At 48.4% G+C, this 9,094-nt stretch overlaps 1 long non-coding RNA gene across 1 annotated transcript; it reads left to right on the top strand.

Moving 5' to 3' along the window:
- Positions 1-493: 493 nt before the first annotated feature.
- On the top strand, positions 494-7,299 carry LOC148394720 (uncharacterized). Its single transcript, XR_015859931.1, has 3 exons — positions 494-4,589; positions 4,848-5,041; positions 5,166-7,299. It is a non-coding gene; the product is annotated as an uncharacterized LOC148394720 (long non-coding RNA).
- Positions 7,300-9,094: the final 1,795 nt, after the last annotated feature.

Genomic DNA, 9,094 nt, shown 5'->3' with positions numbered 1-9,094 from the left:
ATCTTCTACATGTGTTACTGATTCTCCAGTTTTTTCTCTAGTTAATTATCAATCCAAAAGCTACGTGTTTCTTTCTAACATTCAACCTGCTCAAAATCACTCTTTCATCAAAGTTGTTCTACTAATTTTCCATAGTAGTCGCCAACGACTTCAACCATTCAACCTTTCATTCAGGCAATCATTCATCCAAGCTCACCACACAGCATTCATATATCATTTTCAACTCAGGTTTCCTGGTAGAACAATCCACCAGTCCAAAAAAAACTTAACTAAAACAAACAACTGGCAAATTAATCTGAATTTTTTCTTTGTGTTTAAATTTGAAGAACTCAATCTCTCAGATTTAGCTTGCATTTAGAATTTTGTATAATCAACCAATCAATTATTCCTATTAAATGTAGCATTGCAAAATCTTAAATTCACAATTTAGCTTCTTCCAATTCCTGAAAGCATGTTCTGTCGTTTTTTTTTTTTTTTTTTTTTTTTTTTTTTTTTCTTCTTTCATCGAATTTCTCATGTGGGCTTGACACTTAACATGCACTAGTGTGGATTAGTTTCTGCTCGCAAACAGATTTCTCTCTTTTCCTCTCATTTTTATCTGTCAAAATTGTTTCTGTTCTGCGGTGTAAATTGAATAGACAACAGTCTAGCAAATTTCTTTATACTAAAAGTTTAGCCAATCTTCATCAATTTGGGACTTTAACTTTAACACATACGCACACACATGCACAGCTCTCGCGTGCGGAAGGTAGGTCCCCGCACCAATGATTCGTCACAGGCTGGCCATTTCCTGTGGTCGATCATGAGCTGGTCCCTCCCATGCACACGAGGACAGCACATTCTAATTTTATTTATTTATCTTCTAGAAGCAAGTTGCATTTCTTTACCACTTGATTTGCATATTTTAACTTTAGTGTAACACAAATTGAGCTCTAGTCATTTGTAATCTGGGCATACAAACAGCATTGTCATACTTCTTGGATGGACAAGACTTCTAATAATCTAAAGAAAATTCTAATAATCTGACAATGACATGTTTTGCTGCCATATGGGCATCTATTCTTTCTTTCTCTGTATGAGCATAAGCGGTCAAAGAGGAGGAAACTTGTCATGCTAAAAATTTGGCTTTTCCTCTGCCCCTTCCTGCACCCTTTGATTGATATTGCTTTGCAGAACGACACACTCTTGCAAAGTGTCCTCGTCTCCCACAGTTCCAACAGTTGTCTGAATCTGATGGGGGTTTTGATTTGAATGGTGGCTTGCGACGTTGTTGGTATCTAACTCTTCCTCTGCCCCTTTGGGAACTTTGGTAGAAGATTGTTGTATCTTCATCTAGATCATTATCATCATCTAGATGAAATACATCAAAACTTCTGCCTTTCTCAATCCCTTTGTCAGCGTCTCTGGGCCACTGCATGTTTTTTGTAAACCAAGCAGTGTCCGCTTCCACCAAGTGTTTTCTCACCCAACTGCCCAAGTCAGGGGGGAAACCAGTGAGGAGCGGAATTTTAAGATGTTGCTGATAAGCACTCTCATCTGCATCATTGAATGGGATGCCACTATGTACCCAGAATTCTTTTTCAAATCTCAATTGAATGGCGGCTTCATCACTTTTCAACTTTCCATCTTTTGTCTTTTGGATTTGTTCTCTTCTTTCTTGTGAAGCTTTTAACCAGATTTTAGCACAATCCAATTCTCTCTCTTTTCTTTTCTTTTTCAGCCCATTTTTCTTTCTTTCCACACTCTCTTCTAATACATCAACTACTATCTTCCACACTTCAACTCTCAACTTCCCTTCTACTCCATATTTTTTCTTCCACTTCGGCATATATTGCATACAATTAAGAAATCTACTCGCCATGTACTTCTCATCTCCGTCAAGCGGTAGAGATTTACCGTTTTTATTTCCCATATTAATTCTAGTAGGTTTAGGTTATACAATTACTTCTTCTCAAAAATATTATTATTATTATTACTTATTTATTTATTTGAGGATCCTCAATGCAGGTTTAAATTGACCTTTCAACAAATTACTAGCTTGTATTATTGCCGTGGATCAATGCTAGAACTGCTATTTAGTCAATTTATCCTACCAGTCACACACTCAATCACACAAACGCCAGCGCTTTTTAGGCCTATCCAGGGATGAGTGTAAAACCCTCCCAAACAGCTTTGGAAAAACGGACAAAAGAAAAAATCTACGCCCTTCTTCAATTAAGAAAAAGAAGCTCTGTTTTCCTTAGCCCGTTTCTTCCACTGGGTCTTGAACCCAAGCTATTCTTTGGCTTGGAAAAACATACCAAGAAAAATCTACGCCCTTCTTTGATTAACAAAAAAGAAGCTCCGTGTTTCTTAGCACGTTCCTTCCACTGGGACTCTAACCCAAGCCAGATCCCTCAGCTCGGAAAAACAGACAAAGAAGAGTCTACACACTTCTTCGATGAACGAAAAAGAAGCTCTGCTTTTCTTAGCCTGTTCATTCCACTGGGACTTGAACCCAAGCTGGCTCTCGTGCACCTCTATGTGTTACGCGTTTAACAACACAACACAACTTCAGGCCTTTAACTTACTTGTCACCTGGTTCGTTGCACTGCCGGGTCCCGTCAATCCACCTCTGTCAGACGAAGGCAGACCTAAGATGCTGGCCCAGCGAAGAATTTCCTTCCCAGGTCTTTCTTTACCAGGTCCGGCTAATGGACGCTGGCCCGTCGACGGTGTGCAGCGCGTCGTCCTCCGTCAGCCAGATGATGGGTATGAGGGTCCCGGGTTTCGGCACCAAAATGTTAGAGATTTGTTCACTCAAACAATATCTTGCAAGAACCACACGGAGACAAGTAAGTCCTTTTTGACACCTGCAGGTGGAGAGTTCACTCACTCCAGAATGAAGTCTGAACCCTTGTTCCTGCGAGGGGATATTTATTAAGAGAAACAGAGTGGGGGTTGAGAGTGGGCAAATGGCCGAAGCCCCTGGCTGATCAAAGCACAGCAGGGGGTCCTTCACGATGTTGTGTGAACAAAACAACTTTGATTGCTTCCTCTGCAGCTAGTCAATCAGTTCAAAAGATCTTAGCACTTTGTTCTACTACTTTTGTTAAGACAGGACAAGCGAGTTTAATTATTACAGGTTACATTCCAACATAATCATAGGATAAAACTAACCAGAAAACCCTAACACAGAAGCGCTTGTACTTCCTGCGGAGGATGAGGAGAGCCCACCTGCCCCCACCCATCATGAGGACGTTCTACAGGAGCACCATAGAGAGCATTCTGACAAGCTGTCTCTCTGTGTGGTGTGGAGGCTGCACCGCCTCCGATTGGAAGAACGTGAGGAGAGTGGTGAGGACAGCAGAGAGGATCATAGGGGCTCCTCTTCCCTCCATTCAGGACATTTCATCTCAGCGCTGCATGTCCCGTGCCCGTAACATCATCAATGACCCATCACACCCCCACCATGGACTGTTCTCCCTGCTGCCCTCTGGGAAGAGGTTTGCAGCATCCGCTGCAGGTCCACCAGGTTCTGCAACAGCTTTTTCCCTGCTGTCATCAGACTGTTGAACACTAGAACTGTTGAGCTCTAAACTGAACTCTGCATCACACATTCACAGAACTGTACTTTATGACACTACGGACCTCTATCTTGCACTATCTCGCACTACCAACTTTACTGAACTTGTATAAACCCTTTAAATAGAAGTTTAATACATGGTTTAGCATTCCTCTGCACACTCTTGAATACTGTTTTGCCTACTTGCACTATTGCATAATTATCACTGCTGCACTTTATACTTATTTTTAATATATATATATATATATATATATATATAGTATATATGTATATATATATATTTTCATAGGATATGTTACTTCTATTCAACTGCAATATCACTACTTTGTTGTAAGACGTATGCAACGGAATTTCGTTTTGTATGCACCATGTGCAGACAAGATGACAATAAAGTTTGTCTAAGTCTAAGTCATGTCAGGTCAGCTGTCTGGAGAGAGAGAGAAGTCAGGACCTGCGGGCGGAGCACCACCGTGCCACCGCCGCCATGACGGAACTCAAAAGCAAACTCCATGAGGAGAAGCAGAAAGAGTTAGCCATTACCAGGGAGACATTACTGCGGCAGCATGAAATGGAGCTGATGAGAGTGATCAAAATCAAAGATGGAGAGATCCAGCGACTGAATGCCTTGGTCCTCAGCCTGAGGGACGGTTCCATGGACAAGGTGATCCGCTCTATCCGTGTCTGACTATCCGCACGCCACGTCGGGCTTCGATGCGGCCGCTACCGTATTGTGTAGCTTGTCCCCAGTAAGCGTCGCGGCGCTCCGTTGCGGTCTCAACGGCCCGGTGTGGCGCAATGTCTGCTCAGGTGAGGAGGGGGGGCGCTTTGCTGGCGGAGGTGGAGGAGACGCGGCGGTGTCGGGAGACCGAGCGGTGTCGCCTCCACCAGGAGCGCGGAAGAAGCCCTGGCAGCGGCCCAGCAGGCCTGGCAGTCCCGAGCGGCCGAGCTCCGATCGGCTCATCACCAGCATCGGGAGGAGCTGAGCCGAACCAAGAGAGACTGCGAGAGGGAGATCCGCCGACTGGTAGGACTGATCAGATGCGCGGTGCGTGGCTATGTTCCCAATTTCGTTGTATACCTGCAGTGCAATGACACCTAAGGCATTCTATTCTATTCTATTTCACAAGAAGAAAATGTCCGGTTGCTCGCTTCGCTTTTGTCACAGCAAAGGTGTTCTAGTCGATTCAAGAAAAAAATTGGCCGGTTGCTCTCTTTGTTTTTGTCACAATTCTGGCAAATGAGTTTGCCCGCCTGCCTGAGCGCTCCCCGTTTGTACATCCAGACGGATGAGATCAAGCTGAAAGACAGAGCGGTTAGTGTTTTGGATGAAGCCCTGGGGCCGGCCACGTCCACCGCCTTCAGCTGCAGACTCAGGCTGCCGAGCAGCAGATCGCTGCCCTGAGGGATTCCCAAAGGGCGGGCCTAAACTACCCTGGAAGTGGGGTCAACGCCGCTACTAGCAATCCTCTTCATTGCGTAAGCCACCTCATCACACACTTGCAGTACGCATGACTTAGTTCGTTGCTGGAGGAAGGTAGCACAAAAACAGTTTTGAACTTTGAACGAGTGCTTGTGTGTGTGTGTTGCGGGGCGTTTTCAGTCTCAGGAGGATCGGGACACGCGACGGTTTCATCTGAAAATCGCTGAGCTCAGCGCAGTCATCAGGAAACTGGAGGATCGAAACGCCCTGCTTTCTGAAGAGCGCAATGAACTGGTAATTTATTGACGGCACGCTTGAAGGTTTGCGCTACGTTTGATGCGCGCCATCCAGCGAGGCACCCATTGCGCTTGCTTATTAGTTGAGCGGCGCGGCGAGTCGGTTGCCTGGTAGATGTCTTTTATTGGGAGCCAAAGCCACGATTCCGTTCAAACCGATGCAAAAGGAATGGATACGTTCTGGCCCGCGTGTTGTGCGTCTTTCACATCCCGCACTTCATGCTTGCAGCTAAAGCGACTGAGAGAAACAGAAAGCCAGTTTCTGCCACTCCTGTACAAAAACAAACGCCTGAGCAGGAAGAATGAAGAACTCTCGCTGGTGCTGTGTCGCTTTGAAAACAAAGTGCGCTTTGTCACCCAGGAGAACGAGGAGATGGCAAGCTTGGTAAGTCGACGCGGACAACGGCGGCGTGCCAACAGAGTCCACTGCATTTGTGTTCCACAGAGAAGGCCTAGTTCGTTCAATGACCTGGACCGCGGTTGCGGCCAGCAGGACGGTGAAATGGAGTTCCTTCAAGTTGTGGAGCAGCGGCACATCATCGACGACTTGTCCAAGGTCTTCAGGCAGGCGACTCGGTGCACGTACGGCAGCGCCGCGCTCGCTCGCTGTCGCCAGGAAACCTTTTCCGTCCAAAGCTTGGCCGGCGGCCGCCATCCAAAAAATTGGCCCCTTAAATTCCGACCTTTCAAGCAGGAGCATTGTGCGCACGCGTTTGAACACGCTTTAGACTTGTTTTGCCGTTTTCAGCAGCTCAAAGCTCCCGTTTTGTCAGCGCCTTTGCCACTCGCTGTGCGCTGAAAACGACGGACTTGCCCGGCTGCTCAGCCCGTCAACCATGAGCCGGGAGCGCGACGTCATTGTCCGTAGGCAGCTAGTGGCAAAATGCACCCTGTTAGAGTTGCGCTCGCTCCAACTTATTTTGCAAGAACCACACGGGAGACAAGTAAGTTCTTTTGGACACCTGCAGGTGGAGAGTCCATCCGTTGTACGAATGAAGTCTGACTCTCGGCTCCTGCACGAGCATTTTAATTAAGAGAAACAGGGTGGGTGTAAGAGTGGATTGAATAGAGGAAGCCCTTGACCTCTAGTCAAAACATAGCAAGGGGTGTTTTACGACTTTGTGTAGGAAGGGATAAGCGATAGGGATAAATAAGGGATAAATAATATTATTTATTACAGGTCGCAGTCAAAGTCAAAGCAACACAATGATACGATAAAGATAATCTGGAAAACCCTGACACACCCTGTAGTTGTCACTTTTGGAAAAGACGAGCGTCCCTCCAATCATCGCCGGTGACGTGTTTTTCAGGCTCTGGAGACAGGAGCTCATGTCAGAAATGTCATTGTGAGTCGCGTTTGTTTCTGCGCCGGAGCCGTTCGTTCCCTTTGCATCCAAAGAATCTCAAAGGCGGATTATTTGTGTCGACAGGAGAGAGATTTGCTGCTACGATACCGACGTCGAGAATCTCTGAGGAGGAACAAAGCGTGAGGTCCTGCAAGGTGAGTCTGTTTGTTTGCGGCTGCTTGGTGTTGCGCAAGATGAAATGGCCTTTTTCTCGCTATCGTTCCTCTCGTCGATTCATCGTGAGGTGTCGCTTCAGTTTGTTCAGAGAGATGTTTGCTTCCGCGCCCGCAGGTCATCGAAACATTTTACGGCTACGACGAAGACGTGTTGGTGGACTCGGACGGATCGTCCTTGTCTTTTCACACCGACAGAACCCCCGACACGGAACCCGAAGAGGTAGCCCGCCATTTCTGCCAGCGTATTGGCACCAAACATTCCTCTTCAGCCTGGAATCGGACTCGTCTTTGCGTCGCGGGTGCTTTGTCGCCGGTCTGACTGATTCTGGTACTAGTGCTGTGTTGCATTGGTGTGTGCATGAAGAGGCGGAGCTTCGCTACCGCCAGCTGACGCAAGAATATCAAGCGCTGCAACGAGCCTACGCTCTGCTAGCCCAGACCAGCGAAAGGGGACTACGACGCCGAGAAGGAGATCAAGGTGGCGCCCCTTCCCGCAACCCCCGGCCGGGTCGCAGCCTCCCCGTTCTCACCCAGCCTCGGGTGTTCTCTGGTCTGAAAGGAGGAGGAGGAGCCTCCCTCCTCCTCCTTTCAGACCAGAGAAAAGCTGATGGTAGAAATGGGTCACTATCAAAGCAGAGTAGCAGATCTGGAGTCAGCGCTGAAGCAACAAGGACAGGTAAGCTCATCAATGAGCACACCTTTTTCTCAGACAAAATAGCTACATTCTTCAGTCACTCATCCGTCTGGCATTACTGGACCAACCCCCCCCCACCCCCCCCCCCCCCCCCGAACGTGGCTGGGAAAATGCGGAGAAAAGCAAATGTCATTTTCCAGTCAACCAAAGAATTTGTGGATGAAAATGACACAACATTCCAAAGCTGTCCACGCGTTTGTCTCTTCTAGAATGTCAAGTGGGTGGAGGAGAAGCAGCTGCTGCGTCAGAGCAATCAGCAGTTGGCCGAAAAGGTGACGGAAAGAAAGGCGCTGGGCGGAGTCGCTTGGCGTCACACCTGTCGGGAAGCCCCGCAGATGAGGTCTGACTGTCTTTTCAGGTCAGGCGGATGGAGGCGGAAGAAGCGCGTCTGAAAGAGCACATCCAGGATATCCGAGACCAAAACGAACTGCTTGAGTTCCGCATCCTGGAGCTGGAGGTGGGAAGACTCGCACAAGCGTGTTGAGGCCAGAGATGTGACGGACGGACGGACGGACGGACGGATGCATGCCTCTGCCTTTCAGGAGAGGGAGTGGCGCTCCCCCGTCTTGAAGTTTCTGCAAGTCCGTTTCCCAGACGGCCTCAGCCCTTTGCAGATCTACTGCGAGGCCGAGGGCGTGAGCGTAGGTAAGGCGTCCCTCGCAACCCTAACCTTAACCCGAGGTCCCAGAACACCTTACATTGCTCCTTGCGCCTTTCCCCCGGACATCGTCATCAGTGATCTGATGAAGAAGCTGGACATCCTGGGCTATAACGCCGTAAGTGTATGTCGAACTCCTTATGTTCGCACTCCACGAGACTCGGCGGCTCAAATGTGACTTTTGGAAGGCTTTGCGCTGAAAGAAGCTTGTTGACGCTGTGCCTTTGGGCTCTTGCAGAATCTCACCAACGAGGAGCAGGTGGTCGTGATTCACGCCAGGACCCTTCTCACCCTAGCCGAGAAGGTAACGCGCACGTCCACGCACGCTCTCGCATTCTGCTTATGTGACAGCAGCCTTTCCTCAGTGGTTAGAATACATCAAAGTGACCAAGTCAGCACTTCAACAGAAGATGTTGGACATTGAAAGTGAGAAGGTAGACAGACACGCGACATCAGCCAAGGGGAACTCCGGCAATGTGCCCCAACAATTCTGACCTTGAGCTGTGCTAGGATATGTTCTGCAAGCAGAAGGGCTACCTGGATGAAGAGTTGGACTTCAGGAAGTGTTCCATGGACCAGGCTCATAAGGTAAGCCGCCCTCAAATCTCCCGCCGGACCACTGATGGACGAGGATTGCGGCCCAGAGGATCCTGGAGCTGGAGGCCATGTTGTACGAGGCGCTACCGCAGCGGGACTGCCCCGCCACGGACGGCGAAAAAGCCAGCCACGCTGGCGTGAATGACATGCTGACGGCGGATCAGAGAGAAGAGCTTAGGAGCGCCGTGGACCAATGGAAGCGAGCCCTGATGTGCGAGTTGAGGGAGCGCGACGCTTGCATCCTCCAAGAGAGAATGGATCTGCTGCACAGCGCGCAACAGGTAAGGGCCCAAAGCCAGCCCGGCACTTACTTGCACGCTTACTGGCTTTTGAATGCCACTT

This window comes from Syngnathus floridae, chromosome 8, assembly GCF_059516105.1.
Source record: "Syngnathus floridae isolate MCC-2025c chromosome 8, RoL_Sflo_1.0, whole genome shotgun sequence".
Classification (NCBI taxonomy): Eukaryota; Metazoa; Chordata; class Actinopteri; order Syngnathiformes; family Syngnathidae; genus Syngnathus; species Syngnathus floridae.
The sequence above is the reverse complement of the archived record's forward strand: the minus strand, read 5'-3'. Positions and strand labels throughout refer to the sequence as shown.